At 41.8% G+C, this 15,354-nt stretch overlaps 1 protein-coding gene across 5 annotated transcripts in view; it reads left to right on the top strand.

Annotated features, from left to right (window-relative positions):
* The window catches only part of ptprea (protein tyrosine phosphatase receptor type Ea), a 41,025-nt gene that overhangs the window by 10,335 nt on the left and 15,336 nt on the right, over nt 1-15,354 (top strand). For 2 of the 5 annotated variants that reach the window (XM_028430724.1, XM_028430725.1), the window contains exon 2: nt 8,757-8,993. The gene's annotated coding sequence lies outside the window, so the exon portion shown is untranslated. Of the gene's footprint in view, nt 1-4,151; nt 4,264-8,756; nt 8,994-15,354 lie in introns of those variants that run through there. The other 3 variants (XM_028430723.1, XM_028430721.1, XM_028430722.1) reach the window with 3 other exon arrangements.

Raw genomic sequence — 15,354 nt, 5'->3', positions numbered from 1 at the left:
GTTAAAGTGAAAAGAAACTATATTGTCAATTTAACTGTTTTACTACAGCTAACTGCTCTAATAAGCTAGTTATGGTTAGTGAGGTCATAATCTGACAAATCCATTCTGATTCTGGGGGATCGTGGCTCTCTCTTTGGGCTGCCGCTTCTCTAATCACTCCTGACCCTATTAGAAATGAGTTCTTCTTTGTTACTGTGCGGTACTGTCAGTTCTGGGGGAACAAAAAGTACCATTGTCTTCCATTGCTGCGGCTGGGATAGAAGTAATCTGTAGCGCGGCCTCAGGATTGCTATAATCCAGATTCAGTATTAATGACAGACTAATCCGCACATTTTTGACCCTCTAGAGAGGCTGACATGGCATCTCTGTTGTTATTTGCTTGTGTAATATTACTGCTTCTAAAAACAAAAAGGGGGCCTGCTTCCAGTTTATGTCATGAGGGATGCAATATCCTGTTCAAATTTGGTGTGCTGCGTAGCCAAGACACTGCACTTGCTGATACCAGCAGAGACAATGCAGCCCTGTCATGCTGCTGGATTTGTCAGATATATCCATGGATTCACATTGAATTCCTGACAGAAAATGAGAATAGCTTTTTTTGGTTTCCTTTCTTGAAAATATTCCTGCCTGAAAGCCATGTGCCTGACAAACAATAATTGCATGCCAAAGGACCATGGGGTGTGTTTGCTCACCCATGCGAGACACAGAGTGAGGGCAAATGACATCAATGGCGATCCTCTTCGACATGCACTCAGAAGGGAGTCTCTTTGCTCTTTATTGGACACAAAGGGGATGCAGAGAGAGATGAGAAGATGTGTGTGAAATCCATCACACAGCTGCTTGCTTGGCACAGTGATCAGTAAACCCCCCGTCCACCCAGAACCCCTCCTACACTTTCTTATCTCCTCCTCTCAGAGCAGTGCACGTGGGCCTTTTGTTTACAGTCCTTTACAATGATCCATACCAGTAATCCCCGTGACAGGTAGCATGACTCTGACAAGCCCAGACCTAACATCCCTTTAGTAAGACTGATGCTAGCTAAGAGAAAAGGCTGTGTCAACTGACACTGGTCCTTTCATGTTGTTGCATTAAAGAAAATACAAAATAACGTTCCTCCTTAAAGACACTGTACGTTACAGCCAGATTTGTGGTCTGGTGTGTTGTGGTTATGTTCAAGACTTGGCTGAAACATTGGACAAAAACACAGTCTAACATTTGCGTTCAGTATGTCTACTGAGGGCAGTTCTTAGTCACCAGACGCCCCCCTTGTTCCCACAGTCAACTCTAAACCCATCCATTCATTCAGTTGCAGGGTTGCCAAAAGGATGCGCTCCCTCCATTGCTGGTGGTTTTCACAGATGAGGTGCATTACCTATCTTTTTGTGTGTCAGGCATTAACACTAATTGGTTAGATGTAAGTATAGTTTTGGTAAAACCTGACCCCTTCACCACATAAGCCAAAGCTGCCCCATTTCTCGCCACCATTGTAGGTGGCCTGTAGATACACAGAAGGCCACCAGAAACCATGAGCTCTTTTTCCATTCTGCTGGTAAGGGCTGCCTGTGTTAGCCAGATCTGTCTACATAATGTTGTATCAGGTCTGTAGAATAGACAGGCTGCAGCCATTATTATTATTTGTTCTATTTCTATTTCTATCGTTTGTGTGAAGAGACAAACTATATGACACAACTGAAAAATAAAAAAAACATCATTTGATAATTGGTTTGCCACATCAGCTTTTCTAGCTGTATGTCTCTTGGAGAAGTGTATTTAACAGCTCATGTGAAGTGGAATGGATTGGTGCAGTGGTCAAGTCGGTGTCACTGTCACATGCTTGTTCTCTCAAGTGGGATGGTGATTACAGAAAACAGAGCAAATATGTAAGTAAGTAAGAATTCAGGTAGGCCTTCCTTGATATATAAAACCAGTGTGTTACTGAAGGAATTTCTGAAACCTCTACACAACAAGAGCAGGAGAACACTTTGTTAAATGTATGCAGTGCCGAGCTTTTTACCACTTGTCTACAACCAGTGAGTCACAATATTGACTTACTGACAAGGCAGAGAAGAGCGCTGATGTTTCAGGTCAGTAGAGGCTAACAACAGAATCTCAGTTTATGTCATCATCAAGTATGTTTATTAGAAGATAACATTTTATTCAATGCCAAGAACAGCAGTGATGCATGGTGGTTGGAATACAGCAGCCTTCTCCATAATCCACTTAAAAGCCTGATATTGCACCAGAAACGAAAGTACACATTTAACGATGAACTATAAATAATATACATGACCAGACGAATAAATCAGCACTCTGGAAATAAATCTCACTTGTCAATGTCACATGAGCTCATTCATCAGTTTCATCTGTGGAATTTATCACAGCAAAGCCTTTAAAAATGTAACATTATCTTGAATCAGCAGTCTTGGGTTGTACGGGGAGGAAATCAATGGTGTCGCAGCTCGAGTGTGACTCGCCATCCATCAGTCCTTTGGCTGACTGGAGCAGCTACTGTAGATGATGTGCTGAATGGCCAATTTCCTGTTACTTGTTAAAGATGTAGTAGCACAGCTCTTCTCTCAGCTCTTCATCCCCCCCTGGGTCACTGTAACACAGGTAGATTAATAACACCATGCATTTGTAATGTGTGCCCCTGCACAAATCGCCATCCAGAAAGAAATCCTACTTTTGATATTGTTGCAGACTGCAACACAATATTCCGGTGTTGGACATTGAATTCTCTCAGGCCTGTGTGTATAATAGAATTCCATCTTTTATTTTTAGAAATATCGAAATTGTGGTCTATGTGCCCTCAACTGTGATCCATTTGCCCTCCAAGCTGCAGCTAGTTGTTTTCAGTATGTTTCATGTTACATGTCAGATGATCATACTGCAGAGTATTTACATGACTGCTTCCTGGAAGGACGGCAGGGTGGGGGATGCAAGTTCCCCTCTGTCTGATGACTAGATTGCAGTATTTACTCATAGCGTAGATCAACTGAAGTGATGCTTATGAAGACTTTTTTCAGGCTTGGTTAGTTGCTGCTCTTGAGTGGAGTGGATGCCCTGTAAATCACCCCTATCCTCTTGAATTAGGTTTGCAGGGCATTCTTCCTATGAGCTCCTACTTCCTGTCAGTGATATACTGCAAGACAGTATGGAGGCATGTTCAGCTGTAGTAGGAAGATCAGTTCCTATCTTATCTGTTACTTCGTTGTTTGATAACATTTTATCATACATGTCAGACAAGCCACTGCAAGCATTAATTAGAAACCCAGGCAATCCAGCTCCTGGGTTGCATGTTTATGCATTTTAACTGCACACACTCTTTTATATGCGTTGGTGTTGGATAAGCTAAGCAGACTACAGAGAGTTGGTTTCGGCTGATAAAATTGGCTCATGAAATATCAGTAAGCTCTGGATCACAGAAGTTCTTTGACTTAAGTGATGAATTTCATTCTAAGTGACAAGCCTATAGAAAGTGATACTATCTGAGGGTTCAGTTCCTGTCTTTTCCAGCCAGCAGACTTTATGGTTTTTGGTTAGAGAAACTACTTTCAAAGAGTTGCTGCCTGCACAGCATTTAGGGCAGTAAGACAAAGTAAACAACCAAAAGAAAGCAAATGTTACCATACATTAAGTTCGTAAGTGGTTTGGTTTGCCTAATGTTTATAATTCATGCACCACCAAAAGTAGGAAACATGCCTAAAAATTTGGCTCCTATGCAGTACAGCATTGTGACAGATCTTCGTTGCCACTTATTTTTTATTGAGTCTTATTACAGAATGAGTCATTTTAGAGCACTAATACTTGGCTTATGAGTGTGAGAAACACCCACATGTAAATGCTCTAGGTCATAGCATTTCATTCTCTAATCTGACTGACTGTGATATGCCACACAGCTGAGCCAACAAATAATGTGTGTTAACATATAGGGTTGTTACATGGTTGTTACATATAACAGGAAGCTGTCCCAGCAGCTCTAGCTCCTTCCCTCTCCTGTGTGCATTTGTGTTTCTCAATCTGACTGGCCCTTCTTCTTTTAGTTCTCACAGTCCAGCTAATTTTATACCCCCCTCATGGCTGTAAACCACAGTTCACACACAGGATATGATCTAAACTGTTTCTCTTCCTGCTTGTTGACAGAGAGTCTTCTGAGTCAGCTTCATACAGTGACATGGAGCTGAGAGTCCCCCGACTAGTAGGAAAAGGAGGAATATTTTTGGATACAAAGGGGACAGTGGTGGTGTTGGGATAGCAGTGTAGGTTTGTGGTTTCATTATGTACCTTCAACCTAGCCAGATTTGTCTTTTTTAAGGTGATAAAAATAAGCCTAAAAAGAGCAATGTTCTATATTAGTGCACAGCCAGATTTCTGTTTTGATTCAACTGTTTTCTTGTGAAAGAAGTGGAGGCGTTCATGGCTTTCTCACCAATGTGTGAAACCTCACTGTTCCCAGACAAGGTTGCGCAGACAGACATGTTGCCTTGGGCTGTAGCCAGATATACAAGCAGATTGCCTGAGAAGTCCACAGGGTTTCTTCCCCTTTTGTGTGGGTGTACATGTTTCTTACATGCCCATTAATGTCAGTCTATACGTGTCTCTGTGTGGCTGTTAAAGGATGGTTCGTAAATACTAATAATTCTGCTGTGTGTGGAGATGTGTTTGTTTCTCTCCCCGTCCTCCTTGTCCTGGAATAGCTCTGTTTCTCTGTCATGAATATTTACCACCTGGGGTTCATGGAGTGTAAATGTTGCAGGGAATCCTCGACTGGGGACTTGTTTAATCCTAACCCCGTTCTGTCTGAGCTGCTCCCAGGCGCCTGGGAGAGAATAAGCTTTGGGAAAGGATGTGAGTGCAGGAAGGGAAGCGACACAGTGTATGGGGTTGCTGGATGGACGACTGAATAATGTCTGTTTTTACATGCTGTATTTATAATGAGGATTTTTTAAGGCCTTCAGCCAGCTGTAAGTCAAGTCTGGAACTGAACTGGATTTACAGACTGATCCTGTATTTTTTCTAATGCATCCATATTGTAGTAGTATGTGTCCATTGATATGACTGTATTACTTACACAGGTTTTATTTGTTTCATGAAATGTATAGGTTAAATACTGTTTAACACTTTAATCAGAGGATCAAGGCACTTTTTCCTGCTTTAATTGCTTATTTAGCAAACTGATAAATGTACACATTGCAACATGCTCAGTGCAACTATGCTTCAGCAACAGAGGCTTACCTTTGCTGTATTGGTTATTGATCTGAATGAGCCACGGGTGAGAATTAAATCAGGGTTTTCATTTTCCTGCCCACTAAATAAATAACAGTATTGATGTAGCCTGTCACATAACACAGTCTGTGTAAATGATCCAGTCCTGCCTGGCCCCCCTTAGGAAATTTCCACATACTTGATTATAACACCGAATGCCAAGTTTGGAAGAGCTTCTTTATGATATTATCACGTTGACATCCTGCTTGCTTTGGCCAAGGGCCACTCATCGGTGTTCAGCAGACCTGAATGCCAAGATACACCGGTGTGTTTGGGAGTGAAGCGAGAGTCACTCTGCTGCCTGCCTGTCCTCTCGCTCTGGAACATTAAGCTCTGCAGTGTGTGGACAGCTCATCAGGGACACACAGCTCTATTCACATCTGATCATAGAAAAAGCATTAAGTCACATGCATTTATCATTTCTGTAACTGCAGTTTTCATCTAAAAAGGCTGATTTTGTCCCCTTCAAGTGGGGCTATAAAAACGATAAATCACACTCACTTGTTGCACTTTTCCATCTCACTAACAATGACTTGGTAAAGCAGGTGCCACACTGCAGCTGCCACTGCTCCGTTCTAATTAAAGCCTCATCATTAAAAATTCAGCACAGCCTTTATACTGTGCGCTACTTCCCATTATGCAGCATTTACAAAGTCACATTCTCATATTTCCTTTTTTGGCTAAAAATGAATCTGTATTTATTTTCGTCTTTGTTAATCAAGGAACATTGATTGACCACAGCCTGACAAGCTGACAAACAGAAATTTCCCTAATAATCTCACAACACTTAATCTCATGACCTCTTGGGGAGAGCCTGACCTGCTGACGGACGCATTGTGTTTTTGGAAGTGTCACACGGCAGCAGGTCAGAGAGGATTTCTGTAAACAGGGACTGATGCTGGGGGATGATAGTGGCTCTCGGGGGGGTGAAGGGATGTCTCTCTCACTCTGGATCTGTGTGTCTGTGTTGCCCTCAAAGCTTATCTCCATAAATGGATTTGTGTTGGCGCACTTGGAGATCTCAGTATGATGCTCTAATCTGATTGCCCAAAACGCTGGGGAGTTGGATGAGTCAAAGAGCGACGTGTTCTATACCTCATTCTGCACTACTGTATCTAGCTGGTATTTGTCACCTTGCTGCAGTGAAATAACAGCTATGTGAGAAGTTATTGAGTCGGACTACTACACAATTCCACATGTTGCACTTGCATGATCTGTTACACCCTTAGAGTGGTTACACCCAAATGACTTGTACAAAGTTGCTACATATACAAAGAGCATTAGACATGTCAAAGAGCAGATACAGAGCCAGATGATGGATTCTTTCCTGCTGTGCTTGCATGTGTTTGCATGTTGTATTAGCAGAAAAAACACAAGATAGATGCATCTCTTTCTTTTCTGTATACTGTCATACAGGTTCAGGAGAGCAGAAATATGTTTACCACTAGGTTTGTGTAAGCTGGCAGCAAACAATTTATTAGCCACTTTTATAATAGGTTGCCTTATCAGAAAAGCTCTACCCATATTTTTATTACTGTCTTGCTAAGTTGTCAGATGTAATATGAAGCTTGCATGAGTAAGACCCATATTTATGTAGTGATTATCGCATGCGCTGTGGTTGTCGAGTGTGTGACTGTGAGGAAGTGATACATACTGCAGACACTCATCATGGGCTGCTTGTTCACAATGTACTGCTGGTGACATTGCTCCTACTTTAAAACACCTTCTATTCTATAATAGAATAGATTCTAGAATAGAAAAATATTCTAGAATAGAATAGAATAGAAATACTTTATTTATTCCAAGCTGGGAAATGTTGCTAGAAATTATATTAAAGGTTTACGTGTGCGTGCGTGTGTGTGTGTGTGTGTGTGTATATATATAAGGTTACATATAGTTATATGTATGTATATATATATATAACTATATGTACATATATATGTGTGTGTGTGTGTGTGTGTATGCTACAAGTGCTGTAGACACATCTGTTGTAAACAAAAGAGTAGTGTATTTGACGAATAGTATCTCTTTTTATATAAAAAAAAGTATATCTTTTTCTGGATTGGTTTCTGTAAAACGGACAAAAATGGGCTAACCAGGCACCAGCAAGATTAAATATTGTATTAGCTATTATATTTTAGACAGACTCCAGCTGCTTCCAAACAGAAGGAACATAACTCGATTTTATGCTCAAATTGTATTCAACAGCTTTCATGTGTTGCAGTCTCTTCTTCAGATGTTGTCGAAGGGAATTCTCTGCATCTGATTGCATTACGGGAAGCTTCTTCTATTATTCAACAGTGTGCTTGATCTGACTCCACGCTGTCAAGCCTTGTATTAATTATTTATGACCTCAGAGACAATATGTGATTTGAAATACACACATACTGTGCTTTACAGGAACTTGGACACAGTGGAAATCTAAAACTACAAAGTGTAGGATGAGGAATCTGTTTTTATACACGTCAAGTTTGGCTTTGTGTTATTGAGCTTGTGTTATTGTTTGACCATCATAAAATTCCTTAAGTGGATTCTCATTTAAGAGGATAACATACAACAAATATTGACTACCAGGTTTCACTGAGTTCCACTGGGGCTGGGGTGGATATGGAGATGTGTCCATTACCTTTTTTTGCAGCATAGACACACACAGACACACACATCTTTCTTAAACATGGCTAAAACAAGAGTCACCATAGCAACCCCTCAGCATGATCCCCAATGTTATCAATGGAAAACCTTTCCAAACAAAGGGCAGCTTGTTTGAGTTTTTGAAATTTCAAGATGTGATGTTTTCAAGACTTCAATCATCTCATTACCGTTAAAGGGGGAGCAGTACTTTTACAGAAGCCCACTGCTCCACCGATTCTTTGGCTGCTCAGCATTCCTAGGTAGATATAAATTGTGCTCCTTCTCCCTATTTTATCACACACACTCGACTCCTACTTTCCCTTACCTCCTCTCAGGTCTCCCATGGGTAAGGCAGGGATTATATATTAGATGACACCCAACTGCAATTGCTACTACAGCTTATGCACAGTATGCAGCAGGATTTCCTTACACAAACAGACTGAAATGGTAAAAATCATGGATTAAAATAAAATATGCTGGCAAAGAAAGAAAACATGGCTTTATGTAAAACAATGCTGTAAATCTGACAGATTTGGGAATCAGGGGAGCCTACATGTGTTACTAAGTAATAGAGGTTAGCCTGGATACCAAGTGATAGACTGTGAGTGGGTGTTTCTTTGATTTGGGAGACTTGTTCATATGTCCATACTTGTCAAATCCAAAAAGCATCACTATGCATGAAGGGTTGTTTTTATAATGCCAAAGGATTTTATTAGTTCACAGCCTCCTCCTTTGAGGAAGCATTCTTACTCTTGACTGTGTGATCTTTTGCTTGCTACATACCAACAGGAACTGCATCACACCTTCCCCATCCTCTTCTCCTTCTCTAATGCGTTGTTCTCCCTCTCTGTTTCACTAAGGGTGGTGAGTATCGGGCTGGCTCCTGCTCCTTGTTAAACTGCTGGAGGTGGTGTTCTGGGATCTACACCTGGCGAGTGATTCTTCCCATTGGACTGTGAGAGCAGACCTCACTCTGTCCCTCTCCAACCTCTCTCTAAAGACAACAGCGACGATGTGACCACAGGACTCTGTCAGAACCATGTGACCTGCTGTTATGGATCTGAGAATCAGCATACATTAAATCAACACTCATCCAGGTAATTCAGCACATTCTCAATTCATCTACAGGTGCTGCTGATGCTGCTTTTCATGTTTTTCCACTCAATTTTTTTCTATTGGCACAGGGCTGTTTGTTTTTCTTTTTATATTATCACAAGTTCACACCACTCTGTGACTTCCTCAACCTGGATATTCTTGGCCCGCGCTTGGTGGCGGTGTCAGCTAGTAAAAAAGGACAAAAAATAGGGTTAGTGAGACAGTGGTGCAAAACAGTAGTGAGAAAAGAGGCCTGCAGTGGCAGAACTCCTACTGAATGGTATAAATGATAGTGATATGAGGTGGTATGGTATGAGTCTAGAACAGTTGTTGGGGTGCTGGGTTAACTACTATGCACTAACCTGGTTATTAGTTATTAAAACCAAGGCTACAAGTCTGAAACTGAAGAAAAGAGAAAGGAGAGGAAACTGCAGTATCTGCCTGTTTTGTGTGGTTGTGCAGCAGGTCCAGCTGTGTCTGTGCCTGCATGTGTATGTATCGTATCCAGCGAGTTTGTCAGGAGTGTGTGGCCGTCTTGCTCCCATTTCCCCTCTGGAACAGAGCGCTACAGGAAGGCTGGCTGCACAGGGAAGGAAGCAGTCTCTATCAAACAGCAGATGGAGGACAGCATGTGCTTACACTGCAGAAACACACACACACAAATCACAAGGCAGCGTGCATGCATGCAGTCTCTACACATGTGAGAAACTATGCAGATGCAGTAGCTTTTATTAGGAGTGTACCAGATCATTCCGTGCAAATGTCCGCTGAGAGAATGCTTTTGTAGAGTTAAGTGATTGAGAAAGGTTGACTTTCAAATGAATTTCTGAACTGTTTACACAACAGGAAGGACATTTTTTTGCTGGGAGGTAGTTTAGCCTTCTGTTTTTTCTCCTTCGTGGTATTTATACTTTACACAGTGCTGCAGCTCCTCAACCTTCATATTGCTATTGAGCCCCATTTGAGGAAGTGCAGCTTTTTTTAGTGCTTCTTGGTATAAACTTTGAGTGAGGTTCTGACCTTACCGTTACCTCTGTGCCCTGCAGGTCAAACATATTTGTCTGTTTCTGAGATTTACTGATGCTTAGTATGTCACCACCTCCCACTCCCACTGCCCTTGTGACCCACCATGATTTCTGAAGGCTGTCATACCTCTGCCAAGAGTTATTAGCAACAGGACAGGTCTTTCCCAGAACACCAGCCCTCCTCACAGAGCTTTTGTCAGCAGGCCTGTCTGGATGTTGCACTTCCTTTTTCCAAGAGGGAAGCAAGTGCTCCAAGAGGCCTCCGACTGCTCTTTCTGTGTGTGTGTGTGAGTATAGTTTCTTGTTTGTGTAGCAAGTCTGCTTAGGGGGAGGACAATGAGGCTCACTATGGTGCCCAAGGCCTCATTGAATGACTCATATTCCTATAGAATTCAGGCAGAGACCAAACAACAGAGTTACACAATCTTAATCAACAAAGTGCTGCTCATAATGTGCTCTGCAGGGGCTGTGATCCTGTGAAAGAGGATTGTGAAAATGTGTTTAGTTGAGGTTGGCTTTTGTGATTACTGTGCTTCCACTTCCAGCTTTCCCTATAAGGAAGTCTCCAGCAGCTCCTCCTTGAATCTGAACTATGCCATGTTTGTCAAACATGTCGCCAGGTATGTGATAGGGGAGTATAAAGGGCTGTTATACCTGAAAATGAATAACAATTCCTGTGAAGGCACCGCTTTGGTATGGCAACTGCAACTGTGCTGCAGTAAAATCTTGCTTCCCGTATGTCAGTCTGTGGACATGTAACAGACCAGAAGATAGCAGAAGACTTTTAAAGGGTTTTATAGTCTGCGTCTGCACTGAGCAGACATGCCTGCTCAGTCTCTGCAGAGCAGCAGAGGAATGACTCCTCATCCTTGCTGCATGGGCCGTTCACTTATCCTTTCTGGCCCCTCGTCTGTTCCTCTCCTCCTTTCCTTTTCTCCCTCTGAATCAAGTGGCTTTTTGTTCCCCCGCAGTGGTGCTTATCACTTGTTTCTCCAGCGCTGCCGTCCCTCCTCCTCCCCACCCTTCTCTCTAGGATATTTTGGGGGATAGATCTTGTCTGTCCTGTGCGGATCCTGAAGCACTGTGGTTATCTTTCTCTCTGTGGCTGAAAAGGGAGGTTTTATATGCATGACCCCTTTTTGTGGAAGGTTTTTTTTTTTCTCAGATAGCATGTCTCAGTAAAACCAAAAAACTTGTGGGCTGTCACCATTACAGACAGTGACACTGCAAATTCATGGAATTCATTTATATGAGTGGGTTTCTTTGTCCCATAGGATCCTTTATTATTTGTTGTCCTTGTTATTTCTGTGCTTGGATAACACAGAGATAAACATAAACCATGCGTTCTCAGGGGAGACGGTGTGGCTCCTAATGTGCTCCAAAGTTGGCAGATGGCATCTGAGTCAGCTGTTATGCATAGAACCACATTTCATTCGTTTAATCCTATAAAACTTTAAAAGAAAAGACACATTTATGAACAGTTTTAGACTTGTTCTGGTGTGCTAGCTGAATTTAAGGAACAGCTTTTGGTTAATTATTTAGAAAGGATGTGGTTTCACAAGTTTTCCTGCATCAGTGGTGAATGTATCTTAACCACACAGTCTAACCAAAGGCCTATGTGTAGAATAGCAGTAGCTGAACAAGTTAAAATGCTGTTTCTGTCTCATAATAAAATGGCTGCATAGTCCAGCCAAAGTAGATGGCGTATGTGCCAACAAATTCCAGCAGGTTGTTTTGTTGTGGTATGTACTGTTTGAGAGGTTTGTGGACTAATGTAGATGTAGTAATCAGCTGCCTTTTATCTAACACTCCTTGAGTATCTTTTTAACTTTTAATCGCCACCAGTCCTGCTGAACTAAGCTAATATCCTCCTGCTACCAGTCTCAGTGGACAAAACATGACAGATTAATAAAGACCAAAAAGACATTTGAGAAATGCAGGCCCAATGTATGCTTAAACCTTACAAGATGTTGCCTCTTTAACAATAACCTGAGCTCATTAAGCTACTTCTGTATACTGTACTTTTGTCCTCTGCAGGGCCCTACAAGTTGAGTTGTAAATTAGAAATGTCAGTGTTATGCACAGTCCCTTCTTTTACCTATTCTCTCCGCTATGTCTCTTTTAGCCTAATACCTGTTCATAGCAGAGTGGCAGTAATCACAGAGTGCTGGGTGATAATGAGAAGTGTCACAGCGCTAGCTTTCGACATTTGCAGCCCAGCTGCCGCGCATTACGCAGGCTATCGACTGCTCTGATTCCAGACCATAATTGCTCTGCCTCCGAATAATTGAAAGAAGGGAGGGGGTAAATCCCAGAGGTGTCAGCGCTGGAGAAAGATGGATGCTGCAGTGTTCCATGCTGTCAGGTTCTTAGGTGTAAAGAGCTGGGAGGACATGATGAGAGCCTCACAGGGAGGCTGTTCACACCACTCGCATGTGTTGTGGGTGATGGACCACTATCAAAATGATCTCTGGCATGGTGGTCCTGGCACATGTGGTTCCTGTGGATCCCTGTCAGAGCTTTTCAACCAGTGTTGCTTTACGTGCCAATTGTTAGCAGATTTGGTGCAGAAACTCCTGCATGCAGTGCGTCTGTGCAGGCGGCTAAATCTGTGGAACAGAAATGATTAAAAGAGCTGCTGGCTCCTTGGAAAAGTATTAACTATGAATGTGTGTGACACAGACTCAAAAAGCTGACCGCATGTAAGCTCAGATGTTGTGTTTGTCAGACATCAGACTGGAGTAAATATTTACTACCAATTACACTCTTGGTTTCTATGCCTCACCAGAGTGTGACAGCAGCATTTGAATGTTAGAAAGGCTGAGGAGATGTAAGTTGTATGCTAAATGAGAACTGCGCTCAAATGTCATAGTTATGGCTGGAATGTTTTTAAGAGGATTATCAATAATCGCTTCTCATCTCATACTGTGTTATTTTTAACTAATATGCAGCAGATAAAAGCTCTTATTTCAGTGAGGACTGCACTAATGGCAGTGCAGACTTTGGGTCAGACTCTATAACTAGCAGTTCTCAGTCAACAGGATATTATGGCCTAAACCTGGCAACCAAAGACAGCATTTTTCCTGGCATTGGTTAACAGGCTTTTCCTTTGTTCTTTTATTTACTTTCCTACATTGACACATAACAGCACACAGTAGGTACATACTGATAGCACATATGCATTTTCTCTATACACTGAGCTGGTGCTACATTTGTTCCCATAGAGGTGGAGGGCTGACACTGCAGAGTGAAACCAGCAGGTCCCCAAGGTCATTACCACTGCCACGGCGTCTGGGCGTCCTGGGAAGCAGGCAGGAATTGATTAATGACAATGCTGGGAGCAGAGGAGGGGAGGAACTTATACTGGCAATAGAGCAGTGCTGCAGAGGTGGCTTGTTACTGTACTAATGGTGCTATAGATAGCGTGAGGTACTGCAGTGTGTGACACTTTACTGAACTACTTCAGGTTCTAATAGTAATCTTTAAAACTCTGTTCAGATGGCCTTTTTTCGCTTTTATTCAGCACAATGATTTACAGGTCTGTGGAGTGGTTTGCTCCAAACTTTTACCCAGTAGGCTGTGCTTCATGGCTGCCATGGGGCTGCTGCTTTATTTTGTTTAAAGGCTTCATCTCTCTCTTGCTCTCATAAATGTCACTGTCAATTGCAGTTAGATTTTAACTATTTCATTTCCACACTTTTTACTATACATCTTTGTTCTGCAGGAACTGTTAACAAAGACAAACTGCTGCATTAATGTGGGCTTCTCAGGTTTTCAGTGTGCGTGTTATTCTTTTCTATGAAGGTGTTTTAACATTCCACAAGTGCCACGCTGGTGGCAACACTGCTGGTCAGGTTACCATGACAACACACTGGGAAGAATGATACAATTAAAAAAATCTAAGAGGTACTTTTTGAAATCACAGAGAAGAATTGCATTTTATGTTAAATGTTAAAAGGATGGATCACATTGTGATATGTTCAGAATTTAAATCTAAGGAGTGAATGAAGAAGTTTAGAGGGAGCAGCACTGACCATGTTGTTCAACTGGGTTACACTGCATGGGAAGCTGTTACACATCTGTGTGAGCAGATGGACACCCCTACCCGTCTCCTCAGTGAATGTAGTGCACTGTCCTTTAAATAGCTAACCTAGCCCAGGTTTACTCACTGTGGTTCCCCAAAGGTTAAGAGCACAGAGACTGAGAGCCATGGTACATGGACAAATAGAAAGTGAGAGCTTTAAAACTTTGCCTGCACTGATTGTTTGGAGGGTTTTATGATATACCAAAAACACTACACTAGACATTTTCTTCAGAAATGTTGGATCAGACTTGTGTAAAATTGGGGGACTCATGGGATAATAGACTTTTAATATATAAAATGGGCCTGCGTATCCTGCACTTCCCATAATGCAACTTTTAAATATGTATGAAAAATCCATTCATAAGACTCTGCAGCAGATAGACACACAGTGACAACACACAAAACAGACGGCATTCACATGTCCACCCCTTTTTGCCATGGTAACAAAGTATTACACCTGTCCACATCACACAGTGTGATGTAATTCCTCTGTTTTGTACTTGGGTCATTCTGTGGTAATACCACACTCGACAAGAGAAAGTTCTCTATTCTTATAAGGAAAGCCCTGTGAACAATACTTCTAATACCCTTCTAAAATATTTGTGTGTCCACATGGGACTATAATCTCTGTCATTAATATCTAGCAAGCTGTCAGTGTAGCTAGCTGCATCATTTTTTGCAGACAATGGGACATACCATGAAGAATCGTACAAAGCTAGCTACAATTGTGTTTGCTTTTCTTAATTTTAACAAATAATATAAACTAAATGTTAAAACGTGTATACTTGCAACCTTCAATGGTTCCTGAAGGTGAATTTTTTCATTTATTATTTTTATTTATGCTAAGCTAACTGTTTATTGAAGTAGGGGTATTGATCTTTTTTATCTAATCTACCTTCCATCCTTAAAAAAAGAGAGTGAGAAAATCACAGAGGCTCCGGGTTACTTTTGCCTCTAATAATCTTGCAGGTTTCAAAGTTACACAAATGTTATGGCCTAAAGCAGCGGTCCCCAACCTTTTTTGCACCACGGACCGGTATCATGTAAAACAATACTTTCACGGACCGGCACAGAAAAAAAGTGCATAAAGAGACAACTTACTCTTATGCTTAATTAGTGGGAGCCTTTGAGCTTTCTCAGCAATGAGGCGGTCCCATCTAGGGATAATGGGAGACATGACACCCGAAGTGTGTTTCTTATGTCCAGTCCACTCCGTAATTTTGTTTTGGCCGTCATTAATTGCTTCAGTCGTTC

This window comes from Parambassis ranga, chromosome 19 (genome assembly GCF_900634625.1).
Source record: "Parambassis ranga chromosome 19, fParRan2.1, whole genome shotgun sequence".
In the NCBI taxonomy this organism is placed as follows: Eukaryota; Metazoa; Chordata; class Actinopteri; family Ambassidae; genus Parambassis; species Parambassis ranga.
Note: the sequence above shows the minus strand (reverse complement) of the source record. Positions and strands in the feature narration are given on the sequence as shown.